The 16,338-nt window shown below is 57.0% G+C and overlaps 1 protein-coding gene across 4 annotated transcripts in view; it reads right to left on the reverse strand.

Moving 5' to 3' along the window:
* The window catches only part of SEMA4D (semaphorin 4D), a 127,633-nt gene extending 111,529 nt beyond the window's left edge, over positions 1-16,104 (reverse strand). For 2 of the 4 annotated variants that reach the window (XM_070049343.1, XM_051847429.2), the window contains exon 1: positions 15,888-16,104. The gene's annotated coding sequence lies outside the window, so the exon portion shown is untranslated. The remainder of the gene's footprint in view (positions 1-15,887) is intronic. The other 2 variants (XM_051847448.2, XM_051847399.2) reach the window with 2 other exon arrangements.
* Positions 16,105-16,338: the final 234 nt, after the last annotated feature.

The following is a 16,338-nucleotide window of genomic DNA, read 5'->3' on the forward strand; positions in this document are numbered from 1 at the left end:
CCACCACCTTCTCCTGCTCAGCCCCGCTGCCTCCCACTGGTGCCGACTTCCAGCTGGGTGCTCCAGACTTCAACATCCCACCCCAGTCCTTACTGGATGGCCCCCACCCTCCAGGGCCCAGATGGACCCCGCTCCCTGCACCATCAGCACACGTACACACCTTGCCCCGTGGAAGTGCCACACCTCAACCCCTCCTCCATCCCTCAGCCTGGGACCCACACACTGCTTGCTGCTGAGTGGACGGGTGGACCCCACACACAGGCTGCGAAGTGGAGCAGCACTGCTGGCAACAAAGGGGGCTCCCACCTGCCTCCCCTGCAGGTGGGGGTGGTTGGGATGCCAGAGGGTGCAGCCTGAGAGCCAGAGATGGAGGTGCAAGCAGTGGGTGCCAGTCAAGGGTGCTTCTCAGAGGGCAAGCACGCTGGCGACAGCCATGCAAACTCTGCGGTGAGAGCCACAGACCCCTGAGGGCCACCTGTGTCCCAGAAGAAAGGTAAAGGACAAAACGCAGTCTCTGGAGCCTCCCTCATAACAGCACCAACGTGGGAGCCACACAGGCAGCACACGCACAAGTATGGCGGATCCCGTGCACTTCACCAAGGCAGAGGCACAGCAGGGACACAGCACAGCTAGGGACTGGAAGAAGCACTTCAGATTTCACTTTTTTTTCTTTTATTTTGGGCAGATTTTAGAATTTTTGCCTCTACATAATGAGACACACTGGGGACGGGACCCAAGTCTAAACACAAAATTCTTTTTTTTTAAAGATTTATTTATTTATTTGAAAGTAAGAGTTACACAAACACACACACACAGATAAAGAGAGAGAGAGAGAGTCTTCCATCTGCTGGTTCACTCCCCACATGGTCACAATGGCCAGAGCTGAGCTGAGCAGATCCAAAGCCAGGAGCCAGAAGCTTCCTCCGGGTCTCCCACGCGGGTGCAGGGGCCCAAGGACTTGGGCCATCTTCCACTGCTATCCCAGGCCACAGCAGAGAGCTGGATCGGAAGTAGAGCAGCCAGGTCTCGAACCAGTGCCCATGTGGGATGTCAGCACTGCATGCGGTGGCTTTACCTGCTACGCCACTGCGCCGGCCCCAAAGACAAAATTCATTAATGTTTCTATATACTTCATTCACATATGCTGTATTTTCAGAGTGGGGCTGCCTGGACCATACCAGGCTGCAAGGCGAGAGCAGGCTGCCAGTGTCACAGACAGAGCCAACCAACGCTCCTCCGGCAGAATCCAGCGTACACAGAGTGGGCCCAGCCATCGCTCAGCCAGGGACCGGCTGGGGAGTGGTGACCACAGGTCCCTGGGGCCCTGGGGACCAGAGGCACATGCTATCCATTGAGGCCAGGGGCACCCCAGGGAACAGTCTGTGAACATCTCCCCGCCAGGGGGTTGGGAGAGACAGAAAGACATAAGCAGGCCAGGCGCGAGGCCCTCACTGCTACTGCTGCTGCCGCCTTATGGTGCCACATCAGGGCAGGGGGACCACAGCAAGTGGCAGTCAGCCTCTCCTGGGGACCCCGGCTCCCACAAGCTCACAATGTCCACAGCACGCGGAGCTGCCTGTCTCTCCTGGGACACGTCCACGGAGCACACACGTAGCAAGCGAGGCCAACGAGCGGCCGCACGGAGAGCACACTGGCAGGAGGAAGATGACCATGAGGCCACAGTCCCAGGCCATGGACTCCACCCCTTGCATCTGCTCCAACCAGAGAGGCACCTCGAGGTGTGAAAAAGCACAGAAACACACAGGCCACGCCCTGGGGCCCGAGCCCAGCAGCCACACAGCTCCACCTGCACACAGCCAAGGCTACCCCAGCCTCCAGAACACCACGACGAGGGAGCCACACTCCGCCTCCTCCTCGCACAGCAGAGCGCCCAAGGCCAGGGGCGTGGGGAGGGACGCCCCAGCAGCTGGGGGCTGATGAATGGGGCTGTGTTTGGGAAAAAGCACTTTTCCATCTTTAGCAACTGCAGCGTAAGGGCTAGCAGTGCCTCGGCACGGAAGAGCAGGGGGAGCGTGTCTGTGTTCTGTCCTCCACTCTCACAGCGCGGCGGCTGCCGAAACGGATGTGCTAATTATAAACGGCACTGACACACAACCTGCGCCCGCTGGCTCGCAGCCTCCCAGGGCACTGCCTGCGAAATACCCAGGGTCCCCGCTCTCCCTGAAGCTGAGCTTCCCAGCTCCCGCGGCAAGTGGTGTCTATTTTAAAACTGCCTTCTCACCACCTCCCTGGTTTGGCCAAGCGGGCAAACACCAAGCCACACTGGCCCAGGCTCCTGTGGGTGGTCCATGTCCCCCAGGGACTGCCCCCTCCTCATCAAGGCTAACAGGAAGCTGCCACTGCTTAGAGGGGGCTGGGAGGGAGCTGGGCAGCTTCACAGGATTCCACACTGGAAACCCAAGCCACTGCCCTCGGTTTGCAAAGAGGAGCCAGATATCCAATTCCGCCTGCTCAAGAGCTTTGCTCTGACCCAGTTTCCCGGCCCTCTTGTTCCTGGGACTACAGCCCAGCCCCCCGCCTGCAGCCGGCGGCTCACAGCTCAAGCAGTGTGCTGAGGGCCCCTGGGGACGCTCTGCCCAGAAACCCAGGGGACCAACAGACTTGGGGCACACCAGGGAGTGAGGGTCCAGGGTCAAAAGTCGGCCACACGGACTTTTACACACACACACACACACACACACACACACTGACTTAATGCTGCAATTTTTAAACGTCCATGCTGTCACTCACAGATGTCTTACAGGGGTCAGCTCTTTGCAAACACGGCCTCTGGATAAAATGCAACCGTGTAAAACTCTAAGAACGCACCCAGTACTGCGAAGGGTGGCAGTGGGTGTGGAGCAAAGCTTCCGTTTCAGTGGCACCTACAGCACGCGTGTGCGGCGCGTGTTCAGTGTCCGTGTGTGCAGCTGTGTTTGCTGCCTCTCTATGTAAAATGCATGTGGGTCACCACCAGTCTGATGGCGCCAACATGCGACGCCTCCACAGGCCAGGCTCCCTGGCTGCCATAAAGCTCTCAGACTCTCATCAAACATGTTGTAGCACGTCCCACGTGGGCTGAAACCTCTCTGAAGCCTGCTTTCAAACAGGACTCAGAATTCCACTTGCATCCCCGGCTCGGCTCCTGCCAAGACAGGAGCCACCCCGCCTCCCTCCGGGGAGCCCCCCACAGGAAACACCGAGGGGGCCGACCCCGCTCCCGAGGGGGGCTGGTCTGGCGAGGCCACAAACCCCGATCCGGGGACCTGTGTGTATCAGGCTCTTTGCTGCTTGCCACACGCACACCCGCCCGCCTGCGCTGCTAACGTAGAAAACGCAGGCCAACAGCATCTACTTTCTGAGCAAGGCACACGTAACAAGGGACCTGTGGGGCCTCTCTAGACAGTGTGCATATAAACGCATGTGCTCACGTGTTTGTGTGCAGGGTTTGTGGTGTGTGCGTGATGCATCTGTGCATGGTGTGTATCTGTGTGTGATCTAAAGTCCCGTTTTTCAAGTTTTTCTTTGATTTCTCCTTTAGGGTGTCCATGAAGAACATGACTGCAGAGAACAGAGAAATGCAGACCAGCCCCAAGGAGGAGGCATGAGGCCCGTCAATCACACCCCCGAATGCCCTCTGGACGGCCATGTGCACTGTAGACAGTTTTCAGCTCTTCCTGTACATAAGCTTCATGAACTGTTCTCAGTGCAGGATGAATTACGTTAATTCCCATTTTGTTGCGCATATTTGACATCATTTTTAAAGGCTGACTAATGTTGCTAACTACCTGTTCCCTCATCAGTCTCTGTCACTCGCCACTCAGGATACAGCGAGGTTTTATATTTAGAAACAACCTTTTCACTAAATGCTCCTCACATGCACGATTCTTGAGGATCAACTCTTTCATGCAAACTTCATCAGCCAGGGGCACACACATCTTTAGTACCTTGAAGGCACCCCCACAGCCTGTGCAAAGCACAGGGCTCACAGGCACAACTCCTGGGCTCAGATCCTGGCGGAGGGGCCCAAGGACACATTGCTTATTCTCTACATTCATTGTCCTCACCTGTAAACAAGTGCCAGCGCTGACCCAACTGGTGGGCCCACGGCCAGGACTGCGTGAGATGGGCAGACAGCACTGGGCCAGTCCCGGACGGAGGCCACCATGAATGCCACCACATCCTTCTGTCCCCTGACTTCCTCTCCTGTCTCCCACATCTGCCTTTGCAACACCTCACTCGCAAGTGCCAGGATCACCCTTGAGACACGGACCCGACAGCTGTCATTCCTGCTCAGACACCTGAGCAAGGATGTTGAGTAGAAGGAGCCAGCAAAGGCTACAACCTGCACAGTTCCGCGTCTGTGACGTTCTGGAAAAGGCTGGCAGGACAGGAAACAGACCCGTGCCCACCAGCGCCCAGGGAAAAGTACTAACCACAACAGGACATGCGGGAGTTTTTAAAGCTGCAGGAATTTTCCACGTGCTGCCTGGTGTGAGCGTGCAAGCGTGTGTCCCTCAGGATACGAGATGTGCGTGGCTCGCGGTCACAGACAGTGCAGGCTGAGGCACCTCCAGAGCCGGGCTCCCAGGCTGCCGTGAAAGCCTCGCCCTCTGCCATGATCCGGTTACACGACCACAGGTGTGCGTTTGCCAAAACTCAGAAGGTGAAGTTAACAGCCTGGACTTCACTGAATAGAAATGAAAAGACCTTTCTCTCTCTCTCTCTCTCTCTCTCTCTCTCTCTCTCTCTCTCTCCCTCTCCCTCTCTCTCACTGTCTAACTCTGCCTGTCCAAAAAAAAAAAAAAAAAAGATATCTCAATAAATCACAGAAATGACGAGAACTGATGCAAGTAGAAGTGGAAAGTCTTCATAGGCCTGTGGTAAGAAACTGAGCTCCTACCCAAAATCCTTCCTCATAAAGAAAATCCCAAGCCCGAGAGCTTCACCATTCAATTCTATTAAACATCTAAGACACAGAAGACCAATCCTACAAGAACTTTCTAAAAACAGTAAGTGAAGAAGAAATTATTCCAAAACCATTGTTGGGGGGGGGGGACCGATATTCCTCCTGATGCCAACACCAAGCCAAGTATTACAAGAAAAGAAAACATCCTTCACAAATAGTTACAGATCAGATATCCAAACAAAATGTAGCAAACTGAATCCAGCAAACAGCAGTCTCTCCCTGCCCACCCCCCTCCCCATATCTCCTGTTCTGTCCTGGTTCCCATGGTGGTTACCCATGGTGTAAAAGTATTACATGGAAAATTCCAGAAAGAAATAATTCATATGCTTTGTTTAAATATTTACTTGTGGGGCTGGCACTGTGGTACAGCAGACTGGGCCGCCATCTGCAGTGCCAGCATCCCATATGGGCACTGGTTCGAGTCCCAGCTGCTCCACCTCTGATCCAGCTCCCTGTTAATGGCTTGGGAAGGTGGTGGAAGATGGCCCAAGTTCTTGGGCCCCTGCACCCATGTGGGAGATCTGGAAGAAGCTCCTGGCTCCAGGCTTCAGTCTAGCCCAGCCCCAGCCATTGCAGCCATTTGGGGAGTGAACCAGCAGATGGAAGACACCTCTCTCTCTCTCTCTCTCTCTCTCTCTCTCTGTTTTTGAAAGGCCAGGCTGAAGCTAAGAGCTTGGAACTCCATCCGGGTCTCCAGTGGATGACAGGGGCCCAGGGACTTGGGCCATCTTCGCTACATTCCCAGGCACATTAGCAGGAAGCTGGATCAGAAGCAGAGCAGCTGGGACTCGAACCCGCAGCCATATGGGATGCCAGCATCACAGGTGGCAGCTTAGCCCACTGTGCCACAGCCAACCCCAATACATGTTTTAAACTGAGTTCTGTTCAGAGCAGTGGGATAAACTCTCATGCTGTCCCGCTCCATCCCACCAGGGACGTGAACCATATAGTAGCCATCTGAATTATCAGATCAATGGTAGTGGCATAGCAACGATTATGTTAAGAAACCCTTATTTTCGCTTGATAATGGCTCCACAGCACGGAAGCAGTAGCGCTGGCAGTTCAGATACGCCAAGGAGAAGTTGCAAAGTGCTTCCTCTCAGTGACAGGATACACAGAGGGTCTGGCACCACCACAGCCTCAGGCACCCACTGGGGGTCTTAACACATACCCCCCTGCAGGTAAGGAGGGCAGTGGCAGGATGATATGCCATGACCAAGTGGAGTCTGTGCCAAAGTGCAAGGTTACTGAGACATTCAAAAATCAACGTGGGGGCTGGTGTTGTGGCACCTGTAGCACCGGCACCTCACATGGGTGCCAATTCCCATCCCAGCTGCTCTACTTCCTATCCAGGTGCCTGCTAATGGGCCTTGGAAAGCAGCAGAAGATGGCCCAAGTGCTTGGGCCTCTGCACCCACGTGGGAGACCTGGAAGAAGCCCCTGGTTTCGGCTTGGTCCAGTCCTAGAAGTTGTGACCATCTGGGGAGTGAATGGAGGACGTCTCTCTCTCTTTCTGTCTGTCTGTCTCTCCCTCTCTCTACAACTCTCCTTTCAAACAAATAAGTAAATCTTTTTAAAAAATTAATGTAATTCACCATATTTATAGAAAAAATAAGAGAAATCATATGATCATCTCAATAGAAAAATAGCGTCTGATTAAAAATAGTGTCTAGGCTGGCGCCACGGCTCACTTGGCTAAACCTCTCCGCCTGTGGCGCCGGCACCCCAGTTTCTAGTCCTGGTCGGGGCGCCGGATTCTGTCCCAGTCGCCCCTCTTCCAGGCCAGCTCTCTGCTGTGGCCAGGGAGTGCAGTGGAGGATGGCCCAAGTCCTTGGGCCCTGCACCCCATGGGAGACCAGGAGAAGTACCTGGCTCCTGCCTTCGGATCAGTGCGGTGCGCCGGCCGCAGAGGCCATTGCGGGGTGAACCAACGGCAAAGGAAGACCTTTCTCTCTGTCTGTCTCTCACTGTCCACTCTGCCTGTCCAAAAAAAAAAAAAAAAGTGTATGTAGGAAAGCAAAGGCTCTGGAATTGACAATGAAGCAAAACTGTCAGACTTCCTGACAGGAAGCAACAGCATGGTCCTGGGTGACCTACGGTGAGGCTACAGTGAGCAGCCACTATGGAACACAGCAGAACCCAGAAGCAGCGCCTCTCTGGCACCAGGCCACTGCCAAAGGTCCCCAGATCATGGAATTAAAGAGAAGTTCATTTTGGTGCAAAGTTTGAAATCCACATATAAGTTTTTTTTCAAAACAGGTGTGTTCCATAGACCTTAGGAAGCTCCTTCATGGGGTGAATTCCTTTTCAAATACGGTGTGAAGACAGTTCAAGAGGGAAAGTGTAGGTTTTGTTTTATGTTTTTTTTTTTTTTTTTTTTTTAACAAAGGGCACTGAAGTCCCTGAACAGGCAAAGAACCTCAATGCTTAGCTCTTTCCAGTTAAAAATTAACTCAAAATATGTAATAGACCTAAGCCTGAGTGCTAAAACTGCAACATTTTCAGAAGAAAATGCAGGCGGAAGCCTTTATACCTATGGTGATTTCTAGCACAAAAAAGCACAAACCAGTAAAACAACTGGTAAACTAGGCTCACTCAAAACTAAAAAGTCTGCCTCTTGAAAGACACCGTGAATAAAATTAAAAGGCCAGACAAGGATCAAGAGAAAATATTTGCAATATAAATATGGGACAAAGCAGTTGAGTCCAGAATCTATAAAGTCTTACAACTCAAAAGTAAGACAGATAACCCAACTAAAAAGTGAGCAAAAGCTCTGAACAGAAAGTCCACAAAAGGATACACACAGACGGCTAACAAGCGCAGGAGACGCTCGACTGAAACCACAGCGACCCAGCAGGACACCGTGCCCCCAGAAAACTAAAATTAAAAAGACTGACAACAGCAAGTGTTGGCACGGAAGTGAACCCACGGCAGCCCTCACACGCAGTGATGAGAGCGTAAAATGATACAACCGCTCGGGGGAAGTCTGCCAGTTTCTCACAAAGTTGAACACATGCTCACCCCAAAAGCCCAGCCACTCCCCCAGCGCGGGGCCACCTCGAATGCACCTTCTGCCCGTCCCGAGCACTCCACAGAAATGGAACCAAGGGCTGCGTGGCCGTCGTGCCTGGCTATCTTCACTGAGCGGTTGTCAAGGTTCATTCACGTTGCAGCGTGAGTCGCTGCTTCCGACTGAGCAACGCTCCGCGTGTGGACACACACAATCTGCTTACTCACCCGTCTGCTCACAGACAGCGGCTTATTCCCACCTTTCGGCGATTCCGAATGGTGCATGTTTTTAAGCCTCGGTTTCTTTTAGCGATATGCCTCAGCGTGCACTCTCTGGGTCACATGGTGATCCTAGATGTGTATTTAACTGTTCTACAAGACAGCTGCACCACTTTGCCTCCCCATCAACAGTGTGCAATCATTTCAATGTCTGCACACCTCAGCAAACTTGTGATTTCCTTCCTCCCTCCCTCCCTCCCTCCCTTCCTTCCTTCTCTCTCTCCCTCCCTCCCTCCCTTCCTTTCTTCCATCTTTCCTTCCTCCCTCCCTCCCTCCCTCCCTCCCTCCCTTCCCTCTTTCCTAACTACACCAATCCTGGTGGGTAAGAAGTGACGATCTAGCTGTGGCTTTGATTTGCAATCCCGAGCGACCAGTGAGGCCGGCCATCTCCCGCATACAACTTGGCCATTCATACACAGTCTTTGGTGACACGTTCACTTGTGTTTTAACTGGTTGTCTTTTTGGTGTTGCGCTTTAGCTCACAGCCCTTCTAATCACAATTAGCCTAACCAGGAAACAATTCAAACATCCACCAAGAGGTGACTGAACAAACAGCTCATGGCATCTCCACACAATGTCCATGTCATACTATTAGGCAATAAAAAGACAGGAGGTACTGACACACAGCGTTCCTCATAAAGTTCATGGGAGATGGAATTAAAAGATAAGTTTACTTTAATGCAAAAAAAAAAAAAAAAAAAAAAGTGAGAGCCAGGCATGGATTTTTCATTATACACATTTCCCATGAACTTTTTGAAGAACCAGTGTACACAGCAGCTTGAAAATACTACACAAGGTGAAAGCAGCCGGACAGAAAAGAATGCAATACACACACACACACACACACACACACACGCTACAAGCTTCCACTCCGAAACCCCTGAAGAAGAATCGCATCCATAACAAGCTGACCTAGGCCGAGCCGGGTCAGGGGTTGGGCGTGAATGCAGAGGCAAGAGAGAGTCTGGGGGATGCTCACAGCCCGAGGGCCCTGCAGCAATGACTCAGCACGAAGATGCCACGGACCACAGGCAGCCAGCGAGTCTGGTGCACCTGACCTGCAGGCTCCGGCCTGCCAGCCCCTGGCCTGCGTCCTGAGGACGGTGCTGCCACATCACTGCCCACATCAGGTGGAACTCACTTCACAGTGCACCGGGAATGAGGACTCTCAGTCACACCCTGTCTGCCGTGCAGCTGTGCCGGGGACCCCGTGCTACCTCCCCTCCCCCGCACCCCGCCTACCCAGTGCAGGCTGCTCCAGCCGGGTGGCCACGCCTGCACAGCGGAAGGCCCTGGACAGCATGTGGAAACAGGCTGCTGTTCTCACCCAAGAGCCTCTGGTGCAGGGGACACGTTCCCAGGGACACCACGCTGCCTGCAGAGACACCTCCCATAGAGACACCCTCCATCTTCCAGCACTCAACCCATGTGAAGCAGGGGGCATGTCGCCGCCACCCTCCTGGCCTGGTGAGCACGTGTCAGGACAACACTAGCAGTCTGCAGAACCAGGGCAGCCTGTGGGACTCTCTCCTCCCACCTCATCGCTTCCCGCTCTCTGCAAACCTTAAACACAAGACCCACCGTGCCCATGGCTGCCCACAGGCCAGCTCCCCCACACGGTGAGATTCCGATTCCGGAACTGTTAGACCCCTGCTGCCCCCAAAGCCTCCTCCTCCTCCTGCAAACTCACTCTGCTCCTGGGCTCCGCTCCCACCTGCTCCTCAGGTGCCTCCAGGCTGGGAAGCTCAAAGCCACCCTTGACCCTCACCCTCTCGGGACCTCGTGCCCGCTGTCCTCCTGCTGCGTATTCCACACATGACTGACGGACACCTCCCACCCCCTGACGCTGCCTCGTTCCAGGCTCACCCTGGAACTCTTCCCACTCCAGCCACCACACCACTCCCCAAACACTTGAGCCTTTACCCAGCCAGCCCTGCACTCCAAAACTCCCAGCACGGACCCCACCCCCTTCACGGGGTTACATCTCACCATCTCAAGGCTCCCGGCTCACGGGGACCGCAGGCCACCTCATTTGAAACCACAAACACTCCCAGACCGTAGGACCCCCACCCCGTGCCGCCCACTCTGGGACATAACCTCCTATTTTTCTCTCTCCCTGTCTTGCTGGCTTTCCCTCTCCCAGTACTTTACCCTGAGTCCTTGTAGGCCTCCTGTTCTTGGCTCCCCACTGTCGCTGGTACCCAACACACCCTGCTGGGAGCAGCGGTGAAATGCCGGCAACTGTGCAAACCTAAGAGGTGGCAGGACCCTTGTGGGTGCCCAGTCCTTCACCCTAAGAACCAAGACATGAACAGCCCTCCACAGTCAGAGGGCCAACGCCGGGTCCAGGGTCTCCACCACAGGAGGAGGGATGAACAGAATGGTCAGATGCCACTCAGGTACCCAGCAGGCACCTGCGCCAAGTGCCGGGGCAGGCGGCTCCAGCAGCAGCTCATGACACACGCCAGGCTCAGAGCCGCGCCACCAGAGTCTACAGCACCCGGCTGCGCCCTCCCAGCCCGCAGAAAACACGGGCCACCCACCAGGCCAACAGCAAAAGCTCCAACACACAGCCAGACGCAGACGCAGCCTCACCGGGAACGTCCCGTCCTCCCAAACAAAACCAAAACACACCCAGCTGAGGACCAAGCCAGGCCCCGACTCCAGACCACAGCAAAGCCCGCACAGGCTGCTCCAACGACGCGGATCTCTTGCACGAGGTGAGGAAAACCCAAAACCCCAAACACTTAGGCTCCTTCGTGACTTATGTGTTTTTATTTTGTAAGTTTCTGTGCCAAATGTACCATTTTATGCTCTTTTTGTGACGGTAGCTTCTGGTTTCCTAACACAAAGAGAAGAGGCCAGGTGCAGGCCCCTCCAGGGCCGTGGGACCCTGAGCCAGGCTTGGCCAACCTCCCCCTCATGGCAGCTCGTCACATCCGTCATGGACACTGTCACTGACTGTCCTGTCCTCAGTCTCCAGGGACCCTCCCCCCACTGCCCAGGCCTGCACACAGAGCTCTCTCTCTTCCCAGGCCCACAAAGCACTCCCTTGACAGGTGGCTAACTACCGGCTCACGGCGTCACGGAAGCCACATGCAGCATGACACTGGACAAGCACGGGGTTTTCACAAATCCAGTGCGACTGAGTACCCGGGAAGTCCTATGGACTAAAGCAGACCCCTCTAAAAACTGACTGTGATAACCGGAACAACCCCAGTGCCACAGCCACCAACCACACGGCCACAGGAGGCTAGAGGATGCACCTCCACCCCCTCGATGTGCGCTCACGCCCACCACTGCCCACACACTCCTCACATCACTCACCCCCTCACCCCTGCACACTCACTCCCACACTCCCTGCCACACTCCTACACTCCCACACTCACGCCCACACACTGCCATACTCACCCCACACTCCTACACTCACTCCCATACCCACACCCTCACTCCCACACCCTCACACACACTCACCCCCACATTCACGCCCACACACTGCCATACTCACCCCCACACTCCTACACTCACTCCTATACCCACACACTCTCACAACCTCAAACACATTCACCCCCACACTCCTACACTCACTGCCACACTCACCCCCACACTCCTACACTCACCCCCACACTCACACCCACACTGCCATACTCACCCCCACACTCCTACACTCACTCCCATACCCACACCCTCACACACACTCACCCCCCCACACACCCACACTCCTACACTCACTGCCACACTCACCCCCACACTCACACTCACTGCCACACTCACTCCTACAGACTCACATGCACTCCCACACTGCACTCATACACGTCTCTACATACACTCCCACACTCCCACAGAATCATACTCCCACTGCCACACTCACACAGAATCATACTCCCACACACACACCCCCACACACCTCCCTGCACTCTGGCACGCACTCTCCCACTCCCCCCAGTCGCTCCCTGGCTCCTGGGCTGCTCTGCTCAGGGCCCCTGGTCCCGCAGCTTCTCTGTAACTGCCTGCCTGCTGGACACACAGGCACACAGCGTGGCCTTCAGCCGGGTCTCCCCACACCCGTGCACACGAAGGGGAGAAGCCTCCACTTCCTGCACTGGCACATCTTGCAAAGGAGCCCTTGAATTGTTTCAGGAAGTGACGGGCCCAATGCCACGTTTTGGGGGGTCTCATGACACGTTGCCACATTAAACTGGAGAACTATGAAAGTACAAAACAGAATAACGGACCCTGGTGTCCACCCAGACAGACCCCAAACGGCCCTCATACGGACAATACCAGCCCTCCCCACCCCACACTGGCCCAGGCAGATCCCAAACACCACGTCGTCTACAAGGGCTCCATACGTGTCATGACACGGTGAAGATCACTTTCTCGCTGCCACGCTGCAGGTACTAAGGGACCCCTTAAAACCATCCTTCAGGGGCTGGGTTCAGCAGGTTCCGCCTCTGGCTGCAACACCGGCCAGAGCGCAGATTCGAGTCCTGGCTGCTCTGCTTCTGATCCAGCTCCCTGCTAAAGCATCTGGGAAAGCAGTGGAGGACGGCCCAAGTGCTTAGGGCCCTGCACCCACTTGGGAGACCCAGATGGAGTTCCAGCCTCCTGGCTTCAGCCTGGCTCAGCCGCAGCTGTTTTGGCCATTTAGGGAGTGAACCAGTAAGTGGAAGATGTCTGTGTGTCTGTCTGTCTGTCTGTCTCTCTCTCTCTCTCTCCCTTCCTCCCTATCCATCACACTACCTCTCAAATAATAAAAATTTTGAAGACTCATCATTTACTCAACACATCCAATCATCTAGTACACGGCATCACTTCAAAAGGAGGGACTCTTTGGATCAAACATGGATCTGGCTGGAAGCTCTGGGTCAAGCTTTGTCCAGAGGCAGTCACCCCAGGGTGCACAGTAGGTACGACCCAGGGGAGGGTGCAGCCAACGCTCTTACAGGCAGAGGCATCTGAGACAGGCCAAACAGGACCCCAGGGACCCTGCCCCCAGGTGCCTATGAGCCCATCAGTGTCTCAGGAGTGGAAGCAGGGGCGCAGGCAGCAGGGAGTGCCCAGGTCACGGGCAACCTGCTCATCCCAAAGATTACCTGACAAACCCCACCCAGCTCCAGCCCAGGCCCAGGGCTCACGGGTGCTACCTTCCCAACGCATCTCTGCTCACCCATGCCACCTCTCCATGACAGAATTGCACAGAGGCCCCAGCAAACCTCTCCCTGCAGGTGCACGGGAGCTGCCGGACCAGCCACGCTCCGGGGCGACGCCCTGGGGATCCCGGGACACAGGTGGCGCTGCCGGAACTACACTTGCTCAGCCCAGTAGACAAGGCCATGGGGACCGAGGACGAGATCTCCCCCAGCACCGCTGTCCAGCCTCTGGCCTCCTCCTCCTCTTGCTGGGATCATCCAATTCCACGAGAAGTGACGGCCCCCAGCTGGGGCTGCAGCCAGCACCCTCCTCCCAGGGGCTGCACCCAAACTCAGCAGAGTGCACGCTCGGGTTTAATCCTCACATGGTCTCCCACCCCCCCACCTGGGTGGGGTCACAGATCACGACTGTCACTTCCAGAAGAGCCTAGGAGCGGGGTGGGGGGGGGGGGCAGGAGTACAGGGAGCCCATGCCACCTCCTCCAGCTCCAGAGTCCTTTGAACCAAGCACATTCCTACACGAAGGGAAGGTGTATTACAAAGCAACCAGGAAGCAGATCCTCTCCCCAGGCCTGCTTGGGCGCAGCAGACCCACGGCCTGGTCTGGGGACAGTGGAGATATATGCCCCTCCCCCACAAGAGGTCCCAGCCACACCCAACAGGAAGAGACCCCCAGCAACCACTCTCCCTCTGGGCCCCACCCATCCCCCCTGAGCAGGCGCCCTCAAGAAGCACATCGGATGACGAAGACCATTGATTTCTGCAATGCATTATTGATCGCGCTGGCCCCAGCAGGCGCCCCCTCGCAGCTCCTTCCAAGCCAGTCATTAGCGCATTCCCCAGGACCGGCCCACACCCCCCAGGCCCAGTGCAGGGAAGACAGCACCATTTAGCATCTGCCGCCGACAATCTACCTGCAAGAGACGGTCCACAAGTGGATGGTGTCATCAAGGACACCCTACAGGACAGCTTCTAGTGCAACACGGCCGCTGGGCTTTGCACCCAAACCTTAGCCAAGGGCGGGCCACTCTGGGAGGGGTCTCTGGTAGCCTGGGTGCCACACAGGAGCCAGAGCTGGAGGACTTCAATGGCTCTGTTTCAGAGTGCAGACAGACAGACGAGCACCTCGAGGGGAGACAGCCCCAGACCCCCATGCCAGCACTGGGTCTGGCAACGTGGCCATGTGGTCTTGCTTACTTGTGTCATTCTTGACAGGCACTCCCAGTGAGCATGTCCCTAGCCCAGCCCTTCCCCCAGGGGGAGGGAGGAGGCCTGCTTTCTTCTCCTGGTGGGCGATCACCGACACATGGCGTGCACAGACACCAAACGTGCAAGTGACAATCGGAGTAACAGCATCCCCAGCACAACCTGCTCCGGCCCTGCCTGGCCGGCGTTGCTTGTTTCTGGGGCACAGTAAACATTCCCAAATAACCTTCTGGGTAGCCAGCCAGAGGGCAGGCCCCAGGAGGGGGCTGTGGGGGGGGGCACAGGAGGTGACAGGCTGCTGGTGTCACTGCACTCCCCAGAAAGGAAACTTCCATTCAGTGGCGCCCAATGGAGTTGAAAAGGCTTAGAACGGCAGGAGAAGAAAGCTGGCCACAGGCCCCTGGAGCGGCGGCCACCCTGGGGCCTGGGATGTGCAGAGCAGAGGGAGGTTTGCAAGACAAAAGCTGAGCAACTTCTTGCGCCAATCACAGACAGCAGCCCCCACCACAGGCCTCCTGGAACTGCCCACCTCCAGGCTCCCAAATGTTCCCCCCACCCACCCCCCAGAATCCTAAACCAAATCGAGCCAGACGATGGCCGCGGCCTCAACTCTCATTTCCAGGTTTTCACTGGCAAACCCCCAGCGACTCAGCCCCTTGCACTCGCCAGGCGCCTGCAACAGGTGCAGCCCCACGGAGCTAAGGATTCTGGCTCTCCCGAGCGGTTCTACAATAACGCGGCCAAAACCCCCGAAGGAAGCCGAGGCCTGCGGCACCCACCACCAGGCGGGGGCGACCTGCCCCACCTGTCTGAGTGCGCCGCGCCGGGTCCACTCCCAGAGGCCTCGGCCTCGAGACCAAAATGGAAAACAGAAGCCCGCAGGGAGGCTGGGCCCGGACCGGCCGGAGCGGGCCTGACCGGGCGGGCCGGGGCGCGGCGGGGCTTGGGCGAGCGCGCCGCCCCCTCCCCGGTCCGGGTCTGCCGTAAGCCCAGCGCCCCCGCGAGCCACCTGCGCCCCGCGGTCGGGCCGGAACCAGGCAGGGGAGGGGCCGAGCAGGAGGGGGTCGAGGGAGGCGTCCAGGGAAGGGACTGGCCAGGAAGCTCCAGGTGGCGTCCCGGGAGGGGTCCCGGGTGGGGTCCCGGGTGGGGGGTAGCTGCAGGGGTCCGGGGAGGGCCCTGGGGTGCGGCGAGGGGGCTCCACGGAGCGGGGTGGCCGTCCCCCGGCACCTGCCCGCGCCGCGCGCTCCCTTCCACGCGACCCGGCACTTTACCTGAGCGCGCGCCCTGCCCCGGCGGCCCGGCGAGCGGGGCGCCAGGAATGGCGATGGCGGCGGCGGCAGCGGCGGCGGCGGCGGTGGTGGCGGCGGCGGCGGCGGGCGCGGGGCTCGGGGACGAGAGCGCGGGGATGCTGCGGAGCGCGAGGACGCGGAGGCCGGCGCGGGGACGAGGGCGCGGAGCGGCGCGGAGGCCCCTCCCCCGCTCCCTCCCTTCCCGCCTCCTCCTCCGCTCCCCTCCCCCGCGCCTCTTCCCTCCCCTCGGCCCTCCCCTTTCTTCTTCCTCCCTCCTCTCTCCCTTGGTCTAAGGTTCTCCCCTCTCTTTACCTCCCCAGCGCGCCTCTTCTGGCTCCTCGGCCTTCGCCCCCTTCCTCCCTCCTCCTTTCTTACCTCCCTCTCCTAACCCCCACCCCCGGGCTCCTGGACAAGGCCCAGAGGTTGCCCCCTT

Source organism: Oryctolagus cuniculus, chromosome 1, assembly GCF_964237555.1.
Source record: "Oryctolagus cuniculus chromosome 1, mOryCun1.1, whole genome shotgun sequence".
NCBI lineage: Eukaryota > Metazoa > Chordata > Mammalia > Lagomorpha > Leporidae > Oryctolagus > Oryctolagus cuniculus.